We start from the raw sequence: 27,759 nt of genomic DNA on the forward strand, positions 1-27,759 counted from the left end.
GTTCTTGAGAGAACTGGTTTAAATCATTTAATACCTTAAAATACATTACTTTCGATCTTACTTTCGATATACACACATATAAGTTATATTTGACTCACTTAAAACACTTAAGTGTCTAATTTTACGTAAAACAATTAAGATTTGCTATTTTACGAGGTCAGTTTTATATGTTCTCATAACTTTACATATTCAAATGTTTTTTGAGTATATAGGTGATTTCAATTTCCACCTGGGCAGCGAGCTTTGAAAATAAATTTTTAATACATTTTGCATTATATTTTTTAACTTTTGATGAATATATTTTATAATTTCTGTCAAAAATTTACTATCCGTTTGAAGGACACGTATGTAGGTGTGTATTCAATGACTACACTTCTAAAAGATGTAATTTTTTCCGGTTGAGAGGATAAGAGAGAGACGATCATGTAAACAACACAAACGCAATAAGTAGAGGAGAAAAAAATTATGAATGAGAATCAGAAGAACTTTATTAGTCATTTTGCAAATTCACGTTGATTCAGGAAGGAAATGTTTCCATCTCGAACTTCGATCGATGACGCGCAAAAAGCGTCATTCGCGATGTATTAAAAATGTACAATTTTAAACAGCAGGTAAGAAAAAGGAAGCGATTGAGAAAAATACAACACTAATATATTATTTATGAGTCAATATAAGTAAATTTCATGAAAAATTGTGAATTTTTCAACAACTCGGAAATATTGTAATTAATTCTTCACGATTAATTTTTATATATTATTTAGGGGCATTCGATATTGACAATAATGGAACACAAAAACATATGAATTAAAAAATATACACACACAGTAAAAACAAAGTCTTAAACCGTTTACACCTTAAATTCAGCCTCAAAAATAGGCTGAAATCAAGATTTCTTTTTTAGTGTGCAATTTTGAATTTTTTTTTTAAATTATGAGTACTTAAACATCTATATGTATATGGAACGCCATTCTGTATAGCTAAACAACCTATATATATATATATATATATATATATATATATATATATATATATATATTATAATATAATAATATATTTTAAACAGCCTATATTATATGTATATATATATATATATATATATATATATATATATATATATATATATGAGGCATTCTTTGTCAACGCGGACACCCCCCTCTCGCCCAAATTCTTTTCATTTTAAATTCATGTTTAATGGCTTAAATTTTAGTTAAAGGAATATACTTCTGAAATCTGAGTGGCATATTTCCAAATACAAAGGGCTAAAAAGGCCTCAAACATTACTTTTTGGATTGTTCAAAATGAATTAGAGTAACTTTTTATTGGTAAATTTAAAGAATAACCTTTATATTGGATCCTATATTTTGTTTTTGGATATATGCCACTCAGATTTCAAAAATATATTCCTTTAACTAAAATTTAAGCCATTAAACATGAATTTAAAATGAAAAGAATTTGGGCGAGAGGGGTGTCCGCGTTGACAAAGAATGCCTCATATATAATATATGGCAGTAGCCAATTAGCTTTTTACCAATTTATTCATTATGGAAAAACTAGAAATAATTCTAGCTGTACACTGAAAAAAAATTTATTTGATTTAAATACTCGATTACTTGACTATTATTAAATAAGTATTTACTTGAACCAAATAATTTGTATTTGAATTAAATAAATTGTTTTTGAACCATCAGGGTTGGGGAGATAATATACTTAAGGTAAATTACATGTAGTTGTTTACGTATATTACGTATGTTTATTATGTCACAAAAAATGAAAACAATACATTTTTTAATGGTGCGGGCGCGAATGTATTTTGCGCCCGCTTCTATGACGTCAGCGGGCGCGAATGTACTTTGCGCCCGCATCTATGACGTCAGCGGGCGCGAATGTACTTTGCGCCCGCTCACCCCATCTCTGGGCGGGAATCACTTACTTTGCGACCGCCTCAAGTGCACGAAATAACACACTTTCCGTGCAGGTAGGACAAAATAGTTATTTATGATACAAGGGCGTAAAGTGAGTGATTATACGAGTATAATCAGATTTACGCACGTGTATCATACAACATTTTTTGCAACCCCCACCTCTAAAGTTAAGTACCTATTATGAAGAATTCCAACTCTCTATTAGAATAATTTCGATTGTATAGAATTAAATAAATCAATCGAAGATCAGGAAAAATATCATTAAGCAGGAGTGTATAAATTTAAAAGTAAAGTTCTTTTCTTAATTTTGTGGTTTTGTATGGTCTAAAACAATCCTTATATTATGTGAGAAAAATTTCGGTGCGTAAAGTGAATCACTTTACACACCGTTTGAAAAAGAGCTTCTTTACACACACTTTTCGGTGTGTAAAATTTAACTTTAGAGGTTAGTGTTGCAAAAAATTATTTATTAGCTTTGAATATTCCATTTATTTGATTTGAATACTTTGTATTTGATTCAAATTACTATTTATTTAATACGATGAAATAAAATACTTATGTCTAGTAAATATTTATTTGAATGGAATAATTTTAATAATTGATTGAAATAATTATTATTTATTAGCTTGAAATATTCCATGTATTTGATTTGAATTCTTTGTATTTGATACAAATTATTATTTATTTGGCACGATAAAATAAAATACTTAGGTTTAGTAAATGTGTATTTGGTTCAAATACATATTTATTGGATAATAGTCACTGTAGTCAAGTAATCGAGTATTTGAATGAAATAAATATTTTTTTCAGTGTAGTATCGAATTATTTCTTATATAATTATGTATAAAATAAGAAATATTTTCATTCGTCAAATCGTCGCTCGAATAAATAAATAAATAAATATATATATATATATATATATATAAACAAATCCGTAGAATAATTAAAGACCTCTATTGATCCGGGATCAATCGTGATATTAGTGTCCTTATAAATCTCTATAGAAGAATTCCTATATAGCTGCTTGAAGCATTAATAAAAGTTTAGAATTTTTTTATCTGAAAATGGTGGTAATTAATGGAACAATGGGTTCCGCTTGTCACGCACGATTGATCGACATATATTGAAAATAAAGAAATTTATATATTTATAAACCATAGGGATTAATTTTTTGAAATTAACCTGCATCCATCAGAGGGTATCTCTTACAATATTATTTTTATAACTTTCATTTCAAAGTTTTTTTTTATTAACAAGATACAATATTTGTTGCATTTGCCAATTAATTTTGAATTGTTATAAACCAATTTTTACTTGTTTAAATTTCAAGTGTATAGAATATTATATGAATGTAAAAGAGAAAAGTGAAAAAAAGCAAAATAGCACTAAATGGAGAATGAAAGTGGACATTATCAGTATTATAATGTCTCTCTGGTGTGTCTCCTTTACTCGCGCTTTTGGGTCAATCGCGATCGAGTGTCAAAGGAATGGAATTCGCGTCTCAATCAATTTATTGCAATTAATTATCAGGCCGCGGTAGCACGTTTCGAGATATACCATCGGCACCTGTTTGGGCGTGGCGAATGGCGATTCATTATCGCAATTTATTACACCGTCGTAGAATCCGGACATTGCATGTATATAAACTACATACATTTCGTAAATTTAGAACTAAAATTATGCTGCGTTTACTAAATTAGTATGTCAAAAAATTTGAAAAATGCCCGAAAGTAATTAAATATTTTTATGGAAATTTAAATTAAATTAAAGTATTAGGCTTATAGGGCTACACTGTAGATACAAAATATATTTTTTATTAAATATTGGTTAAACTATTTCTAAAAAATTACCTTACATAGATTTCTTCAAACAAATAGTTTTCTTTAATTTTTTTGGTTCAGTTATAATATGTCGCTTAAATGTATCAAATAATTCGACCAAAAACTAGAGACAGAATGTCCAATAGTTTCACACAGTATTTTAACATTTACTTTGCCATTCTTTGTTTCATATTTATTAATATGATATATGCAGCCTTATTAAGAACACAGCTGATATTTTGATGAATAATTAACCGTTACAAACATTGTCGTCCATCTCCACCAGTCATATTTGACTTGATTGCCATTTTATATTCGCCTTTGGATAAATCATTGGCAGTATGACAGGAGAAATTTAGTTTGTATCCATTTAGATCAAGCAGTTTATTGGGAAACCATTTACTTTTAGATGACAGCACCTCATCAATAGATATATTGGTAAATTGGTTTATGTGACTTAAAATAGGGGATTTGTCCGGTTGTTGATTGTATGTCAATAAAGAAATATCCAAATACTTATTTTCCAAAAAGAATACAAGGTTCTGTTGATGTCCTCCTGAGTTCCGTTTAAGGTTTTTACAACTAAACATTTTGGTTTCGATGATGCTATTAATAAATCATTGAGGTTTTAATAAAAAAATTATCAAATTCAACCATATTGCTCGTATTAATACATTAACGTATTAACGTTAACATTTTTAATAGTTATATTTTATAACATTGTTTAATAGTTATAAAAATAAGAAAAAAATATTTTTTGTCAAAAATTATTTTTCATAATTTTTAGGTTGACTTTTCACTGATAGTTTATAAACAATAGACAATCACTGTTAATGTTTAATTTTTATTCAGGAGTAAGGGGAATGACGGGTGAGAGGAATGACGATTTCAACAATTTTTAATTTTATTTAATTGGCAAATAATTTTCCTCCAATTTAGAATGCCCCATCATGTTCATATAGGATAACTTTATGTGAAAAAAATTGCGATCAATTTAGATCTATTAGTATTGTTTTTATTAAGGGTAAGAGGAATGACGCTTTAGGTTGTGAATCTCTGCTTAAGCCTCAATTTTAATTTTTTTAACGCAAACTAATGATATTTTTTAAAAAGTAACTTAAGAAATTAATAATAGAGATGTTAATTAAAATATTTATCACAAAAAGTAGTCAATATCTTTATTCACAGCGAAAATATCGGATAATATTCAACGGGTAAGAGGGATTACGCGATACTAAATGACAAAATTCATTTTCCATATTTAAAAAATCTAACAGACATATTTTATACATATTTCCGAAAAATGTTCTTCAATACTATAACTTTTAGAAAAAATTGATAAAGTACAAATTTTCATGTTTTAAATAATTGTTTTACGTATTGAAAAAATGAAAAGCACTTAGATGACAGGTTAAAAGATCGATTGTTAGGAGGTAAAATTAGAAAAAATACATTAAACAATATAATTTTACAACTTTTTCTTGCACAACGTTTAAAAAAAGTAACGAAATAGTGAAATATAACTTAGTATTTTCCCAAATGATTATAATTATTTAGAAAATCTTGATTACATGCAAAATAAGTTTTTTTTTGAGAATCACCCATGTACTAAGTACTAAGAATTTATTATAATTTTAAGAATATTTCATAACGAATTGTAGGAAATATTCTAATTGTAAGATAGGTGCCAAGTATATATTTTAAATTTTAGAATGTCTTTTTCGGTGCGTGATATATATTTACCCTTATAACGAGACTTTAGCGTCCATATGTCAAATGTAGGCTCAATGTAAGTCAACTTGTATATAGTTAACTCATATTTTAATAGGTCCATGCATCTATCTATAGCATTTGATATTAGGTTCAGGAGAGAATATGTGTTTCGCTTTCGCAACGACAGAGCAATATGATAATGCGTCGATCCGTTGATGTAAAATCGTCGCGATTTCGAGCTCAAGGAAGAAAGGGCGAGGGTCGCGAAAGATTCACTTTAGTTGCATAATATTCGCTTGTACGGTTTATCTATATTATATATACTTGTATGTACATTGAAAATTGCGCAATAGTTGTATATATATATATATATATATACTTATAGAAACTATCTCTTCAATTTATCCCGGAAAGAACTTTACTTCTACTGAGATGCAGTTTAAAATAAAATTATAAAAAAAATCCATCCTCTTACTTTACAAACTATTACTTTCAATTCAATATAATTCTCCTTGAGAGGCAACGCAATTATATGGGATAAATAAATAAATAAATAAATATATATATATATATATATACAGAACAAACCTAGTCGTATACGCTACTCAATTTGGAGAGCAACAAAAATGAGTCATCAGGTAGGTGGCGCCACGCTCTATTACAGAAAAAAACTGAACTCAGAATGAGCCGCCTAGGCGACTCATTTTGATGTGCAACAAAAGTGAACCAGGTTGGTGGCGCCACTGTCTATGTCGTTTAACATTGGCTCATTTTGATTTGCAACAAAAATGAGACTAGGTTTTTTCTAAGATGTCGTTTAGCATTGCCTCATATTGAAATGCAACAAAAATGAGATCAGGTTTTTTATGTATATGTTTAAACACCTGCTTCTTTTTCATCAGAAAATGGCAAAAATTCCTGCTCTTCTTTTTATAATTTATACTATATACATCGAATTGTGAGAACTGTAAACCATTAAAATTTACAACTTAACAATTTGGCTTTATGCAATATAACAAAAAACTTTGTATGAGATAATTTATTAAATGAAAATTGATTTTAATTCCCATCTAAAAATAATGATACTGGTTTGAATAAAAAAAACTTGCTTTTTTCTCACTGCAAATTTCTAGGTAATATTTAATTCAATTTAGTCAAGAAAAGGTAATAAAAGAAAGTCACTAAAAAACACGCTAAAAAAGAATACTTACTTTCAGTTCACTTTTGACTAAAACAGTTAACATTAGAACCATTTTTACTGAATTTCAGCCTTGAGTGTATATGATTTTAAGTCCTAAAATTGACCTAATCTAGTTTTAAGATAAAAATTACACGCTAGTTTCCAGGCATTTTGATTTTAAGATGCTAACGGTTTCAGTATTTGTTTTTTGTGTGAACAAAAAAAGGTTACGTATTATTACAAAATGTCAGACAAATTTATAAAGAATGTTTTATTTAATTACATGCGTACAATAAAAATTGGTATTTTTCAGAACACGGAAAAAAATTTGCTGTGTTATCAACAACATCTCTGGCGCCATCTAAAAATCGCAGTGACTTTTTTCTATGAAAGGTCATTAGACTTTCAATTCTCAAACAAATGGATAAAAATTTGAATTGATTCTTCCAGAAATGAATATGTTTTGTACAAAAATCACTATAGTTTTTCAAATAAAATAAAAATGTAATTATAACTTTTCTTGTTCTCTTCCGAGGGAAAGGGCGCGAGGTAGCGTCGCGTGTTGCGACACGCTATACATATACAGCAAGAAACGGTATATGTGTATGTGTCGCATGTTACGCCATCCAGGTCTCTCCAAGAAGAAAGATCCTGGACGGGTTGCACTCGATGCGGCCAAAGAATGCCGTGTATAACGATGCTGCAGTCTTGGCTGCTGCTTCTACTGCAGAATCGCATTCGTTGCTGCGATACTCTCATGTTGAGACGTCGTTGCTCTGCAACATCCGGGACGATCCAACTGCTACCTCTCGTCTTCTACACCTCACCTCGTAACCAGCATCCTCTCTCACTCTACCACCCACCCCTCCGTCTCCATTCTCCTCTTCCACAACCTCATCTCACCTTTCGGGGTTAGACTGATGTGAGAGGTGAGAGGACCAATGGCGTAACCATTCTACTGTATATCGTAAAATTCTTTAAAAAGTCAAAAGGACAAATCGTTACTATGTTTTATAGGCTTCTTATTTCTCGCTAATAAAAATCGCCTCTTTACTTTTTTCCATTTAATATTCAATCTCTTTTAATTATTCTCTCGTCCATTTTCCCAGTAATTTTAAACCATTAAACAAAATTTTTAAGACACACATGCTCTCAATTTTAGGCAATTAAATTACAATTTTTTGTATTCATTTATCGTATACTGTATATTAAATTAAAAGGTATTGTATAAATGATATATAATTTTGAAACTTTTAAAAAACCAATTTGTGCTTGAGTAAGAAACCTTTTACGCTGGGATAATGTTAAAAATTTCTGTCAACAAAACCCTCACGCAGTAAAACAGACAATCAGGTCTCGTTGACTCTGAATTAATCTATGCGTCTGCAAAGTCAATAACATATGCCATCTGAAACAAAAGAAATAGTAACCTTGAAGAATTACGAAAAATAATTGCATGTTCTAAGAAGGTTATTATGTGTAGCAACTTAGAGACTTGAATGTAACAAGGCTCCTAGTTCAGATAATGGCATATCTCTTTCACTTATTGCTTCTCGTCTTTTATACATCCATTCCTGCTTTTTATTATTTAATTTATATCATGACAAACTTAATATTAAAACCAGCAGCACGGCAGTTTGGCTGATACAAATTGGTATTATTTTGTGGAATTTTACCAACCGATAATAATAATAATAATAGTAATGACAGTATAATATCAGTATGAAAAATTTCTAAAGAAGAATATGTTTTACGCTACTGGATATATGAGGTGATGGAATGAGAGGAAGAAAGAAAGAAAGAAAGAAGAATAAAAAGGCGAGAGAGGTTTGGAATGAGTCTTCCGAGCAGAAACGACGACTACGACGAAGGAGAGAAGCCGAGCGGAAGGAGGTGCGACTCCTCTTCTTCTTGCTCTTGTTCTTCAACTTCTTCCTCTTCAGTCTCGGACTCTTAGCAACTACTATCAACATCCCTGTTCTTCTTATTATTCTTCTTTTCCTCATGTACCAGGCGCGTTATAAGAAACGAGTTTAGGTCAAGATAATATTTTTAAAAATCAAATCCTCTTTTGCTATTGCTATATTTGCAAAAACAAACAAAACAATTTCGCTTAAATAAATCCTGAAATATATCATTGTTTGCATATTCTAATTTTGAGGTTATGTTCGATACAACCAGCGCCGCTATTTCCAGAATCAAACATAACCTTAAACCACAGACTTAACTAAACATACATATAAAGGAGACCAAATGTCATCTCGAAAATGAAAATTAAGGCAAAAACTAGGTAGAGGAATGTTTTAACTGCAAAAACAAGTGTTTCATTTTGTCCTCATAGTTGAGAAATTTACACTGTTTTGTGCGTATTCAATGTTTGACATTATTTCTTAAGTGTAGATCCATTTATTTTCCAATTTTTGAAAAATAATCATTTTTCCAGCAAAAACATAACTTAGCCACCGTCTCACAGAAAAAGTCACTTTTTTATAGAATTGTTCGATATTGCAGAACACAGACTTCGTTCCCAGTTTTAAAAAATTTAGCACAAAAATTAAGAAAATATATTTTGAACGATATTGCACGATTTAAGTCACACAAATTGTGTTTTAAAATAAAACACGAAGTGAAATTAAATGCCTTGATATAAAACAAATTTTCTATCTCAATGGTTTAATTAAAACAGTTAAGTAACTCATTTTGAGACACGAGTCAAACACTATAGTTTTTGCTGTATTGTAATACTGACGTAAGCAGTATACATTCAACTTCTTCCTGAAAAGGATATTCGCATAGTTATCTACTTTTATTCGCCTTTTATATTTTGTCTAATATATCAGAATTCGACTTTATAAATAATAATTATTTACAGGCTGTTTGACATCTTTTCAAAGAATTCTGTTTTCCTCTTCCTTTTTATTTTTGGTTTCATTTGAATTATGGAATAGTAAACTGTATGAATTATATAGAAGACACTGAAAGAAATAATATTATTATAACAGGTTTTATTATTCTTTTAAATTGTTTGAAAATAATACTCAGCCCTCGGAGTAAGACGTAATTTCAAAAAGGTCATTCAACGTTTTAAAATTGTTGAGATTACACGTATAAATATATATAAGCCAAGGATGAGTGTCATTTCTAAAAAATAGTTCCGACAAAGCAACCTAAACAAGGTTGATTTTGATTTTCCAAATGTCGGTGCTTTTCATATTATAGACTATATATTATACTTTGGCAAAAGAATCTTCGATCCCGACGAGAGAGGAAAGATTCGTGCAACATAATGTCCCGGATAAGCGCGACATTAATCATATGGCAGGTAGCTCTCTGGGGCCCCCAAAAATCACCGCCTACCGGAATTTTTTTCACATGAACACGGAACACAATGCTCCACCGGAATCTTTTGGTTGTGCATTACAACCTATATGGATGCGTGTGCGCATGATCACAAAATCGAGAACGTGATCCAAAAGTTGGGTCTTGTGAAAATAGTGGTGGTAAGATTCTCCCCCTCTCTTCGCCATCATTTTATGCCGGGGCCCTTCCGCAGGAATCGAAACGACGCGATAGGGTCCCAATATAACTTGTTGCTAACGCGGGGTCAGGAGAATGGGACAGGTAGCTCCGGACGCCCGCACAAACCTGTTTTACTTCTTGCATATAGATATATCTATATGTATTCCAGGCTTATATGAGTTCCACCTTGTCTTCGGGAGTTTTTGGATTCTTGTGGACCTTTTACGTGTCTCGGTCACGTTATTTTCACCGATCTTATAGACATCCCACTCCCTTCTTCCCCTCGGCCTCATCAAAAAAACTAAAAAAATGTGATGTTGAAACCTATTATACATACCACAACAAAATGAAAATTTCTAAAATTTATGTTTGAAATTATTTTTCAAAATTCTTCATTTGTACTTCTTTTTTTTATTCATACTATACAAGAAAATGAATGTTATTTACTTTGCAATCAAATAACTAAAAAGTGACTGCCAAAACATCTTATACACTCAAAAAAATAAGTAGTAGATTTGACTACTTTTTAACTACCCTGTATAGTACAATAGGTCCTCAACTCAATTTTAAAAGTTGTATTAACTACTAAAAAGTAGTTAAAATAACTAAGAATGTAGTTGATATAATAAGATTTTGTAGTTAGTTTTAAATTCTAACTACATTTTTAAGTTAATTGTACTACTAATTTTTAACTTCTTAAGAAATAATGAAACTAACTACACAAACATTGTTAAACTAACTAAGAAAGTAATTGTTTTAACTTCTTTTCACTTAACTACCCAAAGGTAGTTGAAGATTTCGGAAAAATTTTTTTCAGTGAATTAATTGTAAAAATAATTTAAAAATAATACACCCAGAGAAAAGATTTCTTTGAAACAAAGAAATGGTTTTTTAAACGCACTTTTTGAATAAAAGGTAAAATGTGTTTGAATTAAAAAAAATTTTCTTTGCTTTTACGAAAAAGAAATTTTTGAGTGTTTTGAATCAAAGAAATTTTTTCTTTGAATAATTTTTTTAACCTAAAGAAAAATTTCTTTGTATCAAAGAAATATTTGTTTCGAACTTAAGTACGCTGAGTTGCCACGACTGCTCTCTAAATCTGAATTAGTTAAAAATAACTAATTAATAGTAGAATCTTACTAATTCAAGAAGCAAAAAGTGAGTCACTAATAATTAGTAAAAACTTACTAATTCAAATAGTTATTTTGGTTTAACTAATTCAATTAGTAACTTTTTAATGCGGCTCCCGGGGGCGCAAATTACTAATTGATTAGTTAAAATTACTAATTGTTTACTAATTCATTAGTCATTATACAATTTTAACGCCAAATCGTAAATAATCAATAAAAATTTATCAACTTATTCATACTAAAAGTTTAAATTTTAAAAGTCGAGTTTCAAAGATAAAATTTTTCGCATGTAGTTTCTTCATGATTGTATAAAAAATATTTTATTTTTAAAAGTCAGTTTTCATGGGTTAAATTGCATAATATTGGCAAAATTCATATAAAATTTTTTACGTTCTGGTGGTTCATTTGATATATTATTTCCGATTTTTTTGAGTAAAGATTTTATTAAAATTTTCACTTTATAGTAATTTATTAATTTACTTAAAGACAGTTTAGATACACATACATAGTTACTTTTGGTGAAATAAAATTAATAAAAAAATTTTAACGGTTAGTTTATATCAAAAAATTTTTTGAAAAATAAATAATTTCAAAAGTAATATTTAAAGCACCAAACAAAATATTTTGAACATTGTACAAGCTATAGTATCACATAATACTAAAAAAAAACAAAAAAATATTTAAAAAAAACCCATGGAAGATGACATACGTCATGAAAATAATAGAGGTTACGTTCAACTGACTAATTCATTTAGTAACTCGGGTGTAATAACTAATAGAATTAGTTAATTTGATTACTATTTTAAATTAGTAATGTTCAAATACTAATTTTTTACTATTTTATTAGTAAAACTTCCAAAAATAACTAATTCATTAGTTAAAATTTAATTTACTAAATGAATTAGTTAATTTTTTACTAATTCAGATTTAGAGAGTGCGTTTGCGCAGACTACGTAAATTAGTAAACAGCTGTGTGTGCCTCATGGCAGCGTGTTCATGGCGTGATAATTATAATCGGATTTATGGTCTAAAAAGTTTTGTATTAAAAGCTAAATTTTGTTTTAATTTTTCTTACAGTGAGTGATAAAGAAGTTTGTGAATTGTTGGTGTCTTTCGGATTTACGAGTGATATGTATAAATAGTGACTCACAGTGTATTGATTGTTTTCTTCGTGATCAAAATTCTGCCATGAAGTTTTGTTGAGTGTTTTACATGTAAAAATGCGCATTAAATTAATTAAATGTCTTTGAAATACATTTCAAGTATTTCAAAAATATTTAATTAATTTAATATTTTTAAACTATAATTTAATCAAAATACGAACGTATATACAATCGCAAAATAAATATTTCTTCAAAAATACTTAACTTCTTTTAAACAGCTGGGATTCTGGAAGTCCTGGAAATGGACTCTCTAAATCTGAATCAGTATAGAATTTCACTGATTCGCCAGTGTGTATTCACTTATTTGAACAAGTGATATACTTATAATTGGTTACTCGCAGTGTATTTTCACTGATTTGAATAAGTTATATACTTATCACTGATTCAGATTAAGAGAGAAAATTTCAAGAATAGAAATTAAAATTCCAGGATATATCAGGGCATTCTTTAGGATTCCGGGACTATAGTAGACACGAAAAGAGAAAAGAAAAATAAAAACCGGTCATGTTAATAGGTGTTAAAGTTCCATTAACGATTATTTTTCAAAAATAATAATTTAGAGTAAAACGCTGTTTCGATATACACATACATATAAAATAGAGATGCATCATAGCGTTGTTCATTGTATTAAATATTAAATTAAATATTTTTAGAATGAACCTCTGTTTTTCATATATATAAGTAATTTTTTACAATTTTCAAAATATGCTCCATTTATTTTGTTCGTTCAAGAAATACAGACTATAATATATAATATACAATACTATCTCAATTCCAATCAGTAGAATTTTTACTGATTTAGATTTCATTCTCAAAAATTTTGTCTTTGAATGTTTTCTTAAAACAGAAAATAGTGAGGTACTAAAATAAGATGCGAACAACGTTCTTCATTTAATCTTATTTCTTAATAAAATGAGAGCGTTGCCGTCTTATTTTCAGTGCTTTGTCACAGATGAAGAAGAAAAAAATAGAAAACAAATCGGTGACAGAAATACATAAGTTTTCTGTTGATAACGATATGTCAGCGATCTATAAGCGAGCTTAAATATATTGAAAAAGAAAAAAAAATATCTTGACGAGGGAATTATCGCACGATTGCGGATGTGGAACGATTAACAAAATGTATATTATATATACCTATATATGTATAATTGAATATACATATATGTATATAATTAACCTAAAGTGTAACATTATATATATATATATATATATACTGAACGAATGTGTGACGTTATAGGTTATCGCAAAGCAGTACCAAAACTCGTTATGTGTTTGCGGATAGGAAATACTTGGCAAATAAATTACATTACAATATTGATAATTCAAATATATTATAATCGTCAACATTTCCTTTTATTTGAAACAATTATAAACAGAAAGTATCATGGAAAAAATAAACCCAGTGAATTTCTGGACTAGCGGATACAGCATTTTACGAGACGAGTTTTGTAAAATTTGGTATGAATATTACAGATAAATTCTCGAAATATATGAAGTATTTTCTGATAAACTTTTCTGTATTTCACAAAACATTTTGAGAGATTATCTGTAATATTCGCTATATTTTTTAGAACTCAGTCTCGTAATAAAACGCTGTATTCGTTAGTCCAGAAAAGTTATGTAAAATTTAATGAACACACTAATTTAAAAGTATCAAATTGATACCAAAAATATTAAATTCATATAAACATTTCGATCACTGTGATATTTTTAAATTAGTGCGAATTTATTTTTTCCGCGTATACGAATTCTTTTATACACAGAACTTGACACATAATTATTATTTTCTATTAATTTTAATATTTAATGAATTATTATTGTACACGAAGAGAAGAGCCACAGAAAAAACCTTAGATCATTATTATTGCAGCTGAAAATGAACAAATGTTAAACGTCATAAAACGTGACACCGCACATATCAAGTACATTTTTGATGCGTTTCAAATTGAATCCAGGTTTTTTCACTGAGGCTTAGTTAATTTGACTACGACGTGTTTAGTCAAATTTTTCTCGTAAGCAACACTATTGATTCATTATTTATTTGAGAAAATGTATGTCGGAAGACAACAACATTTGTTTAAAAACTGTTACTCAGCTCGCAGTGATAATCACTATATTCTTTTCTTCGTGTATAAAAATAAAATTCATTAAATATTAAAATAAATAAAAAAAACTTATAAGTTCTATGGATACAAGCAAATTAAATAACTATGCCAAATCGTTAACTTTTGGCTCGGAACTTTTTCTCTCTCTTTCTCTTGAGGCGCTTTAATCTAACCCAACGATAACCTCTGACGCTGGTGAGTTATCTCGGAAATTCTTCCGTTGATTAACAACAAGAGGATTATAGTTTAATTAACAGAATCAATGCCTCCTTCTTTTGTTAATATATGGATATTCTATTTATATACATATAGCAAAAATTATATTCACGCACCGTAAAAAATTTCGGAAGTTATTGACAACCGCAGAGTTGGGAGTAAAATGTTTGAAGTTTAAAATCAACTCCAAAAGTGAGTTAATATTATATATTATATTAACTTACTCAGAATTAACTCCCTAGCCCTCAAAAAGAAAGAAAATACTTCCTATCATAATATCAAAAATTTTATACTCATACTGTCAAATTTAAAATAAAAAAATATAATAAAGCGACTGTCGCATTTTCTTCTTCAATTACACCAGCCACATAAACAAATCTTTTGCTGAATTATAGTTAAATTGGACTAATATTTAGTAAAACAATAATTAAAGTTAACTGACATTTTTACTAATTTGAAATAATAAAAAATACAATTTACTCCATGAATTAGTAGTTTTCTACTAGCAATTAGTAGCTTTTTACTAAAAATTAATCAAAACTGTTACTAATTCAATTGGTAAACGAATACGCACTCTTTCATTAGTAGAAAACTACTAATTCAGATTTAGAGAGCAGCAAAAATGAGACTAGGTTTTTTCTGTGGTGTTCCCTGCTTCAACCAGGTCAGGGTCTGGTTGGAGAATCTCTGTACAAGATAGAACAACAATTTAGCAATGTACATATATCAAGTCCATCGCAAAACTTTTAATTTTTGACTGGGACAATATATTAAAGATTGGTACTTAAGGTTTAACTTATACAATTACACATTTTATTCCGCCAATAAGGTAATGCCGGCTGTTTTACTGGTACTATATCTGGCAAAATTTCTACACATGATTCTTATTGTTATTTCTAAGTACAGCAAAGTGATAAAATAAAAACGATGTACTAAATTAAATTCAGGCATATATTCATCACTTTCCATAACTCAGTTGAACGAGCTTTAGATTGAGCGTCTACTCGTCATACTTAAGGTACGTATAGCATATTCTGTGAAACGGCTGCGTTAGCGTCTATTTGTGTGTATGTGTGTGATTCGCATTGCTCGCGGACGAAATTCCATAGGCGAGAAGTCAACGAGTTAAAGTTATACAAGTCTTGATTGCCGACGATCGCATTTGATCGTATAGTATGAGGAAGCTACGAGGAAGTAAGCAATGCCCCCACTTCTGACCGAGTCAGTCAACTGGTTGCGGGCGCCCACTACCTCACCCCCTCCCAGTCCTCAATCATCCGCCAACATGCGACATTCCCCCCCCCCCCCCCCTCACTCCCTCCCACCAACTTTGACTATTTCCGTCGGTACGCCAATCAAGGACCGAGATTCGCGATTTATTCGCACCAATGAACGTGTCCCCTCTTTTTGAGCAGGACCGTATTATAAAGTTTTTAACATTTTTCAAATAAATCGTATATTTTCGTTACAAAAAAAAGTGTGAAATAATAATTAATAAACCAGTACGTTGAAGATATGAATGTATTCTTTTAAAAATGATGTTTTTATTCAAAATTAAAAATATTTAAATCATTTCGATTTTTATGTTTTAATTTATTTCCCATTACAGATTTTGACATGGGTTCCTTTTAAAAACTGCGTTTAAGTATGGAGTTCCCTATACAGTTACCTTCACTGAAAAAATGTTGGTGCAGCAGCTGCTCCAAACGAAAAATTTCTATATTCAGTTAACTTCACTCATAAAAAAACTTATGGTAAATATTTAGTATATAAATTTAATTGAATAAGGTAAATGCACTATAGTAACCGTCACCTTAAGCCGAATTGACAACTTTAATTGTGTATTAAACAATGTTTAACGGTATTTCTAAACTAATAATTAATATTTACGGATAAATTAAAGTCTAACGAAGCATAATTAATTCTTGTTTTTTAAAAATAGTATTATTGTTAATAATTATTTATAAATAAAGTTTGTAACATGCAAATGTGTTAGTTATCGACAGGGATGAAAACTGATTGCCTTAGTGATCGTCACGTGAAAGCATTAGTAATCGGCAGTAATATTAAAATACTACTAGAAATGAAATTTAATATACATTTGTACAACACCTGCAAAGCAAAATAAAAAGTGTGCAGCATTGTACACTTTGCTGCACACTTTCAGGTACATTAGACAAAATAACCTTAAATTTATTCTTCAAAACAGCATATAAAATAGCTTTTTTCTTGAAGATGTTGCACAATGTACTATTACATTAAATCTAAGGTTATGTGATTGTTAGGTATGTAATATTAATTTTCAGTAACTTTTATCGTAACATACTGAATGGATTGATTTGAAATTTTATGGTGGAGTTCCAAATATGATAAAAGGAATAGTTGTCAGGTGCGAAAATGTTGATACATTGTTAAATAATTATTATAAAACACTTGAATAAAATAATTAGAAATAATTAGAAAATGTGGGGTTACGAGTGACCGATTTTCTAACAATTTTTATGCCTTTTATTTTCGGTTGACGATAACTAAAATCTATTAATATTCTAATATACAAATTTTATTTTTACATTGAAAACAAAGGTCAATAAAAAAAGTCAGTTGTTTATGTACTTAAAATTTTTAGTTATCGTCATCTCTGACGATTACTGACACACGGTGAATTTAGAGTTTTAGTTATCGTTTTCCTTAATAATAAAATAAAAAATTCAATACAGTAAAACCCCACTTGCCGCCGGTCACTAAATCCCACATACCGCCGGTCCCTCTCTCTTAGTCTATAGTCGTATCAATGAAATCTAGTGTGAGCAACCATTACTTTTAAATTATTCCTGATACTACTGCACATATTATAATCATTATAATATACAAATAATTTCGTTATTATTATTTTATTTCAATGGTTCATATATTATATTATGTTATACAATATTTATAGTACATAATAATATGCCCCAAATTATGATGTAAGCGCCCTGTATAATACGGACCTATGTTTTGACTAAGGGGACGCTGTTAGTCAACTGGCGGTAACTGGGTTCACCGGTCCCCAACAACCGGCGGTAAGCGGGGTTCTACTGTATTAACTTATTTTTTTCAATCCATCAATAGTAGTTTAATTACTTTATGACAAAAACATAAGCTTAACTTTAAATTCATTTTACACTTCTTTGATTGTATCTGTCATTCGCCTAACCAGAACTTAAGAAATGTTGTTGATCTAGTCAGTACATGCACTGAAAAAAATTCCTAACCCCCGTATACCAGGAATTGACTAATTTGACTGATGGTTACGAGAGGAACCCACTAGGCAATCTTGGTCAAAGTTGATTTCGACAATTAGTCGGAATGACTAGGGAAGCTTATCAGAATAACCAGGTATCTTAGTTACATTGGCTAGAATCACTTTGACTAATTAAACTTTAGCAAAATTGACTATAGATACATGCGATATTAACCAAACACCGTAGTTAATATAGCTAGGAAACAAGGGGTCAATTCTATACTAAATCGACTTTGACAATATTAACCAAGCTATACATAACTATAGGATGCTTGCGCTGACTAGATTTAAAGTTGCTATGGTTAATAGTCATTAATGCGAAGCAAATTTTTTTGCAGTGTGGCCTTGTCACGAACTCTATACTACTTTAATTGAAAATTCAATATTTACACGACGAATTTGTATCCTTTTAATGCTGAAAGGTTTGATTTTATCTAAACACACAATTAATAACACGGGAAAGTTACACAGATCTTATTTTTTACAATATAATGTACTAGCTGCCGATAACTATTAATGCACTGACGATTACTAGTGCATTTACCTTATAGAAATTTTTCGTTTGGGGCAGCTGCTGCACCAAAATTTTTTCAATGTTGGTATTGCCACATTTTTTAGAACGATGGCGCATTCATCGTACTCCGTAAATCCGAATAAGTTTGTATGCACTTATTTATATTTCAAAAATCTTCCACGTGAAAAAATAAGTGCATATACGCACTTATTCATGACTAAAATTTTCCCTTGTTTTAAATGTATACATATATGGACTTATTTTTTTACGTGGGAGACTTTTTCCTTATCCAGATTTAGAGAGCAGTGTTCAATTATATACGTGCGTAATGACAGACTTTATCTTTTATATTTAGGTATACTTTTAATTATCAGTTCCAATTTTTCAGAATTTTTTTTACTTAAAAACAATATGGATAGAAAAAAAAGAAAAGCCAAAAGAAAATTGAATTCGGTCAACAAAGCATCGAAAGAATAATTTGTTTATATAATTTTTTTTACAAATTAATACTTTTGTTAGTTCGCTAGTCGACCAAAAATTAAAGTTAACTTTATTACTAAGCAGTTTTGTAGGACTGCTAGTTGAACAAAGAATAAATAGCAGTTATTAATAGTTTTACTTAATAAAAAAAATTTGTATTATTAAATATAAAAATTTTAATCACATATGATTTTAAAAAGTAGGGTATCCGTATATATAAAACTGACAAAGCCTTTATCAGTTTTACCTGAGTAGAGTTTTGGGGTGTAGAAAAACATAACATCCTTGTAAGACACTATAGTCACTTTTCCGGACAATGGCTTTAGAGATCTGGCAAACTGGCGAGTACCACACTAGGCCCACATCAAGATTTCTGCACGAATATTACATAGAAAGTCAACAGTTTCATTTCAACTATTTATAGAAATTTTGTTTAAGGGGTTATATATACCTTTATGGGCATAAAAAAGAGGAATTTTCAAAAAATTAGTTAGCCTTTGTTTAAAATGTTTTTAAAACGAAGTTTATATTTTATCGAATAGTTCATATTTCGATGTACTTGTATATAAATTTTTATTAAAAAATATTAATAATTGTGGAAACACCTTTCATTAAAACACCTTTTTTGATAGCTGCTTGCGGTGACTGCGACAAGTCAGACAGAGTTTAACTAAAATTAAAAAACAATGGAAATTTCGTTAGTATATTATATTACCTCGTGCATGAACGAAGGATTATAAAAAAACACATTTTTCTAGAAATGGCGATGACTTTTTCTCAAAAATTGTGATTTTAGGGCTTACAAATTTGGTTTTTTGAGCAAAAGAATATTAATTTTGATTCAAATTTCTTCGTTCACGCACTAGCTATTGTATGTATAAAGAACCCTAGAAAATTTCAGCCCGATCCTCAAAAATCACGATTCCGAGGTAATAGCCTTTAAAGTTTCAAGCGTATATATAATCTTCTTTGAGAAGTTGCGGATTAAAACAGTTATAACTTTGGTTCTAATATGTACTTTTGATATATGCAATGGAAAAAAATAGATTTTTTGACCCATGAAAAGGTTTATAACCCCTTAAATAAGCTAACATTTCAACAGTTTGTTACGTTTATATAAAGCAATAATTTACCAAAGTTTCAAGTCAACATTCAATAACCACGATTAACTTGAGTATAACTTAAATCCTCTGATAATAAAAACTACACTGAAAAAAAAATTATTTCATTCAAATAATTGGTTACTTGACTATTATCAAATAAATATTCATTTATATCAAATAACTATTATTTGAGTCAAATAAATGGTATATTTCTAATATGTATGGATGTCATAAATGATCTCGTAAATGATCAAATTTAAATTTGTAAGTATATATAATATATCGTAATGATAAAATGGTCAAAGAAATTAAACTCAAATGCAACAATTCCGGAACTGAGTATTCGGACAACCGCAACGTACTAACATGACATAAATAATTGTTAAGGGTAAGTCAAAGTCGATGTAATTTTTACATAAAACTTGAATGGAAAAATCACATTATATGTATATTAAATAAGCATTCAAGGACACGAAAATCCTAATTTTAAATGATATTATGTTCTAATATTACGATATACAATTTATATCAATCAATTAAAAACTTAAAAATACAGATTTTAAATTACAAACACTTTAGATTTTTAAATTATCTCTCTAAATCTGAATTAGTAGTAGAAAACTACTAATTAACAGTAAAACCGTGAACGAATCTGCCCTATTTCAATTAATTTAAAAATAACTAATTTTTAGTAGAAAACAACTAATTTAACAGTCAAATTTGACTAATTATTTGTACAAAAATTACTAAAATATTTGGTAGACATAAATCTACTAATTTTTTAGTCATGTAACATAACCTAAAAATTAGATTAACTAATGAATTAGTCATTTTTGACTAAAAATTAATCATTACTGTTACTAATTCATTTAATAAACGAATCGGTGCTGTTAAATTAGTCAAAAGTGACTTATTCAGATTTAGACAGTAACGTGACTCATAAACCGACCCTAAATTATAGATTTTTTTTAATTCGACAATTAAACAAGTTGAGTAAAGGTTTGAAAACTAATGAATTCAGAGAGGGTGGGAGGAGTGGAAGAAAGACCTGAAAAGAATTTAAAAATCCACTGCTCTCTTATACACCTTCTTTTATTACGGTCCTGCCCTCAAGTTCGTTTCTCTCTCAACAATATTTCTCTCTCTCTCTTTCTCTCTCTCTTGCTCTCTATCCCATCCCAAGCAAAAGAGAGGTGGCGAGGCCTCCACTTCCTAAGCTCAGTCGCTCGCTAGAATCGAGACGTGACGGATGAGTTTCATATGCCGCTTTGTAGTCGTGTTGCTAAAAATTGTGCACGAGTTTTTCATTTGAAAAATACTCGTTGCTTCAAAAATTCATCACAATCAGTGGGAACATTATCAAAACGAGCTACATTGCGGAAAGCAGCGAAATTTCATCATCATTATTATTATTATCAACCGAAATTCCAAAGGGATTTAAAGCAATCGAGGAAGGAACGAGTAGAAGAAATATTTCTCCAGTCAGCGGTGCTCGTTTACATTCTCGAGTGTTGTCTCAGTGTTACTATAAAATACGGATTTTCTTGATACTGTGATAAAATTTGTCCGTGTTCTTTTTTTTATTTTCCACAAGTTTCTGTTGCTCACGTGCGCGACAATACCAAAAAAAACCACTGCTAATTTCGCTTCAATTTTGTAAAAAAGTGCGCGCCTAATTTGTAATTACTACAGGTTATTCTGATTTTGAAAAAAAATTGTGCTAAAAAACACCTTGTGTGGATTAACCAAGTACTTCTGCTCTTCTTAATTCTCAATCAATGAACAACAGTGATTTTGTGATTTATTCGCCCAATTCAACGGGTGTTTAATAATTTGAGGATTAAATTGAGGTAATTACTCCTTAAATAATCTTTTAATAATAATTAATTACGTTATCAAATCCTAATAAAATGAAAACATATTTTTCTGAACCAGTAACACTTCCTAAAAACGTACTCTATAAAAATAAGTAGTTTCCTTATTACAACTTCCGTTTTCTCAATTACAAACTACAATAAGGACATCCTTCTTGTAACTTAACGTTTTGAAGCAAAATTTGAAAATTATTTCCACTTGAGAAAATCTATTATTACCTGATTTTGTTTTAATGCATTATTTCTGTAGCCAGTTCCAAACTGAAAATACACTTTTTGGCAACATTTTAAATTCCCGGATGGAACTTTTATATCTGAATGGATAAAGCCGCGATTAGAGAAATTGACGATTGCTTTTTCAACACCATAATAGAATTAGCTGGTAAAGAGATTGAAAACGATATTTTTCGAATTGAAAATTTTGCGTTGGGGCGTAAAATGGTAACATTCATCGTGTCGGGGTTGTTCATGTACAAATGTGTCGCCGTGACGTTCCATGCGTGCGCAACTATTGTAAACAAACCGCCTCGGCAAATTTCCATCCATCGCGTGTTGTTTCCCTATATGTATATAAGAGAGCCACGAGTCGGAAGTCACCTTCCACTTTATTGAGCACGGAAAAAACGACAGCTGCTTGGAAAATCAATTTTCAATCTTAGATTAGGAATATCATTTTTTCTTTTTAAAAGTAACATCACTACCCATTAATATACATAGAGTCTAATACTGAAAAAGTAAAGTCTGACTCTGTTTACATCTTAAAACTAAACTGACTGAAAAATCATCCAATTTTTTGGCTCAAAATAAGTTTAAGTCCATTCTTGTGCATAAGGGATTACGCCACCCTGAACGCAAAAATTTTTTACGGTTTTAATGGAATTTTTTTTATAGATATAACTTTTTCATGCACTAATGGCATAAAGTACATGTATTTAAGTTTTCAAAAAATCAAAGAACATTAAAAAATTTTTAAAATATCGAGGATATGATGATTCTTGAGCGACCATGCTTTTTGCAACGGTGGGCATGATAACTCAAAAAATATTTGACCGTTTGACTTGAAAATTGAAACATAACTTCTTAAAAAAAATTTTATCAACTTTTTTAAATCTGGTTTTTTTAGATCCTCAATTTTTTTTTTTTTAAGTACTCCTAATTGCATAGAAAATTTTTTAAATAAAAACTTTTTAATATTTTTTTAATGTTCTTTGATTTTTTGAATACTTAAATACATGTACTTTATGCCATTAGTGCAAGAAAAAGTTATATCTTTAACAGTTTCGTAAAAAAATTCCATAAAAACCGTAAACATTTTTTGCGCTCAGGGTGGTGTAACCCCTTAAAATTATATGCAATGAATTCATTCGCTATTCAATCTCATATGATCGGAAGTTGGTTTAAATCAAGATTTATTTATTTTTTACAGTAAATAATTATCGTTTAAAAGTGTCTTGTAAAATACACGGGAAAAAAATACTTTTACAAATTTTACAAAACTTAAACCCGTGTTCACTACTGGCGCAGTACAGAGACCAGTACCACATCAGAAGTCAATTTTTGGTAGGGAAGTTTTGTAAAATTTACAAAATATTTTTTGAGAAAAAATCAAGCAAAAATAGTAGACAGTAACTATACTACTTTCGCGCGTGCGCTCTTCAACGATATTCCTAGAGCAACATACCCCATTTGCAAGATTCTCTACTATTTTAATATAGGACCCTGCAAATTGGGTATGTTCTTCTACGAATATTGTAGAAGAGCGCAAGCGCGAAAGTACTATAGTTACTGCCTCTACTATATTCACTTGATTTTTTTTCCGTGTAGAATGATAGAATCACCAGAACTGGTACTTAATGTGTTTATTTTTCCATCGCATTCTTCGTAAACTTCTTTATCTTCCTCATCCTTGGTTATTTTTACGATATTAAAAGAATAAGGATAATAAGAAAAGTTTCTGGAAACTTTTTATTTTAAGTTTGTTAGACAATTGTGATGGGTATGCCAGGAAATTCAAAATTCTAATCTATTTTGAGTGCAAAGTGTCCATTGTTCTTCATGCAAAAGACCTTTTCATTATTTCGGGATGATTGATAGAAAAGCTTGTATCTTGATGTGTACAGACTCCTAAGAAAATTGAATTTATTATGCTGCATTTACGTCCTTTACAATACAAATAGATTGTGGATTATGCCGAACAAATTTGTCATAAATGTTCACAAATGTGTTTTTCTTTGTAAAATACCATGCTTTGTTTGTTTCCCTAAATGATTTTTCGATTAAAAATCTGTTTTTTACACAGGAAAAAAAAAGTTTTGTTTCAAACCCGAAAAGAAGCTAGTTTCAATATGGGACACAAACTAGACCGAATATAGTTTCTAACTCGCTCATAGCATAAGTCTTACTTTAAGCCTGCTGTAGGGGCTAACAATAAGCTGCCTTTCGAAATAGAAAGTAGCCACAAGCCCGAACCTGGGCTTAAATCAAGCCACTGCGCGGTATAAAAATTAGCTAACATAACCTAAACTTTTATGAAACCTGTCAACACCATATTATTGAAATTTTACACAAGTTTTGAAACATCAAACAACATTTTATTGATATAAATCATACTTTTTATATATATATTTTTATATTTGTGTGAAAATTGTAATAAAATTATGTTGTATATATAACATTATTTTCACACTCATAACAATTAAAGCTGAATTTATAGGACACAAACAACAATTCATGGTATGAAAATGTTTTATAAACATAGTTTTTAAATTTTTTATACAGGAATGAATATGTAAGTCTTTTGAATGAATTCTTTTAGTTCCGATTAACTATAGACGCGTCACATTTTTGGAAAGGCGTCCATGACACTTTACACTCGGGCACTTTACAACTCACTAGTATCTAGACCTCATGGGCTTGATTGAAGACTTTTAACGTCTCATTTCTAGCGAATAAAATTTTGTATTGAGTCCAAGACCACAAAGGCTTGTTTTGAATCTAATAGAACTAAATATTTGTCATATTAATATCTCGTTTTTCATTAAGACCTCAACGGCTTATTTTTAGACCATTATTTGTGATTAATATTAGTTATCGGCTACTTTCTAATCAAAATAAAAAATTAGACTATGCTCGGAATAAGCCTTTTTTTCCTGTGTAGTTTCCCAGTCTTCTTTAAAGAAGATATTTTTTCTGAGGATTGAAAAAAATAGTCCTGGGGCCCATTTGACCGCACAGTGACAAGTAAGGATTAAAATCTAAATTTAAAATGCTTTGAACTATGTATATTTAAGATTTTTTGTGTAGCCAATAGCCCTAACTAACAGAATCACATGAAGTAAAACATGTACAGACAAACCTCTCTACCGAGAACCGATCAGAGAGCAGTCTGTGGTAGAGAAGAAATTTTTTTCCGTGCATATGAATTAAAACAGAATTTTATGATTATTAATATAAATAGCGTCCATATACGCTAATTCATCAGCGTACATACGCTGTTTGAATCAGCTGCATACAAGGAAAAAATTTTCTGACATGTCTTGACAGAAATTCTGAGTCGGCGTTATTGGCTACCATGGATATTTTCATCTTGTACTTCTGCCTTGACAATTGAAAAAACAGTCTAGATCATTTTCGAGGAATTTGCTTCTCATCTAGAGTGGCATATTATATATTAAGTCTCAACGATATACATACATATAGTTGAGAGCGTTCATGTGACAATGGATATATGAATAAATATGGAAATTATATGAGCGATGCAAAATTAGACCTATACACATGACGGAAGAGAGAATTCAGTGCTGTTTATAAGTACGGGAAGTAGATAGCGAGGTATATATTGTGCGAATGATGATTAACAAAAGTGCAAAACTACGTCATTAAAATTCTCTTTTACTATAGCATATAAAAATAAAGAATCGAGATATAATGAAATATTGACATCTATCTTTATCTAATTCGGTTCTAATAAGAGAGAGAGAGACAAAACGCTACCATAATGTCTTTTTTATTAAGAGTGAGTTCCTCCTCATCATATGGATACAGAATGAATACGTAGGTTGCATGCATGCATAAGTAATAAAGTTGAAGCTAGCGAACATACACTTATCACGCGTGTGTCTTATATATGTAATTACATAAAAATCCGCGTTTTATCTTTTTGTTGCGTATGTGAGCAATACTTACCTAGCTTTAGTAGCAGTGAGCTGCCATCTCTTAGCGCGCGAGAAACCTCCAAATCGTTCTCCCTCTCCGTCTTCCTTTTCCCGTACAAAGTCTTTTGTCTTTCCTTACACTTCCTCTTTGCACAATATATGTATATGTGTGTATATCTATATGTGTACACACACATCGCGCATTCTTTAAAGACCTACTATTTCTTTTCGAACAAGTATTACTTTATGACGCAGCTATTTTAACATTTAAAATTGTGTTTTTACATCTTACCGCGAGGAAGTTACGAGATTATTTCGAAACTGATAAATTACTAATAAAAAAGAAATGTCAGAGCCATTAGATTTGTTACAGCATCAGAGTAGTAATAATTACGCAATTTCGTCTACTGTTTCTAACGCCGTGTTTTTCTATAGTAAATGGAAAAATGGTTTAAAAGAAATCTAGGTTTTTTTGCATATGTAGTTATATTGAATGGTTATACTGTTTTAAAACCACAATATTTTAGATGGAACTAAATGGAATGAAGCAATAAAAATCTAAAATTGAAAATTGCTAAATATGGTTAACTTACACCGATTGACAAAATTCAACTTTTTTTTTGTCCTACAAAAAAATCAAACATTTTCTGAAACTAGGACAAAAAAATACCTGTATCTGGCCGTTTTTCTAGTTCAAGTCGTTTGCGGTTTTTAGGGGTAAAAACAACTCCTAAATGAAAAGTGACAATTCACTGCAAAAAGAAGTATCTTAATATAAGATGTTTTGGTAGTAACTTTTTAGTTATTTGAAATATCTTAGTTTAAGATGTTAATAGTATCTTCGCCAAAGTGCTTTACATATTTTTGATGATAAAAATTTTGAGGTTATTTATGGCATCTTATGTAAGATGCTTAATGTATTTTATATTTTAGTAGCTTCAAATTCTGGCGTATATTACAATTTACAAGCATCTTTTTTCTAAACATCTTATGACCCCACAAATATCTTAATTCAAGTTACTTATAGAAACTTACCGAAGTATCTTACATTTTAAGATGGAAGAAATATTTTCATTTTTGTTAAAACGCAAAAAGCATCTTAAATATGAATAAGATACTTTACAAATATATTTTTTTAAGATGGAAGATACTATTTTTCCATATTACATTTTATTGTAAGATACCAAATAAGTCACTTATTTTTTTTTTCGGGGTCGCTGATAATGAAACTGGTGTCAGATTTTTAAAATTCAAAATTGCGGATATAAAAGAAAAAATTAATAACTTTTTAAAATTTTGACCGCCATTTTGAATTTTGAAAATCTGACATCAGATTAATAATCAGCGACCCCGAAAACTCTCAGACACCAAGTTTTATAAAAAATTAATTATTTTTAAAAGATATCTTATCACTTTTCATTTAGGAGTTGTTTTTACCCCTAAAAACCGCAAACGACTTGATCTAGCAAAACGGCCAGACACGGGCATTTTTTTTGGTTTTAGTTGCTGAAAATGTTTGATTTTTTTGTGGGGAAAAAAATCGTGTCGGACGGTGTTATTTAAAATTTATATTTTAAAAA

The 27,759-nt window shown here is 29.8% G+C and overlaps 1 protein-coding gene and 1 long non-coding RNA gene across 3 annotated transcripts in view; one reads left to right on the forward strand and one right to left on the reverse strand.

Moving 5' to 3' along the window:
- Positions 1 to 27,759, reverse strand: part of LOC127276962 (uncharacterized) — a 169,055-nt gene that overhangs the window by 121,599 nt on the left and 19,697 nt on the right. The window lies entirely within an intron of this gene.
- The window catches only part of LOC127276933 (ets DNA-binding protein pokkuri), a 31,479-nt gene continuing 25,572 nt past the window's right edge, over positions 21,853 to 27,759 (forward strand). Inside the window, exon 1 of the mRNA XM_051297689.1 lies at positions 21,853 to 22,001. The gene's annotated coding sequence lies outside the window, so the exon portion shown is untranslated. The remainder of the gene's footprint in view (positions 22,002 to 27,759) is intronic.

This window comes from Leptopilina boulardi, unplaced genomic scaffold, assembly GCF_019393585.1.
Source record: "Leptopilina boulardi isolate dan_hultmark-lab unplaced genomic scaffold, ZJU_Lbou_2.1 LbouV2_107, whole genome shotgun sequence".
NCBI lineage: Eukaryota > Metazoa > Arthropoda > Insecta > Hymenoptera > Figitidae > Leptopilina > Leptopilina boulardi.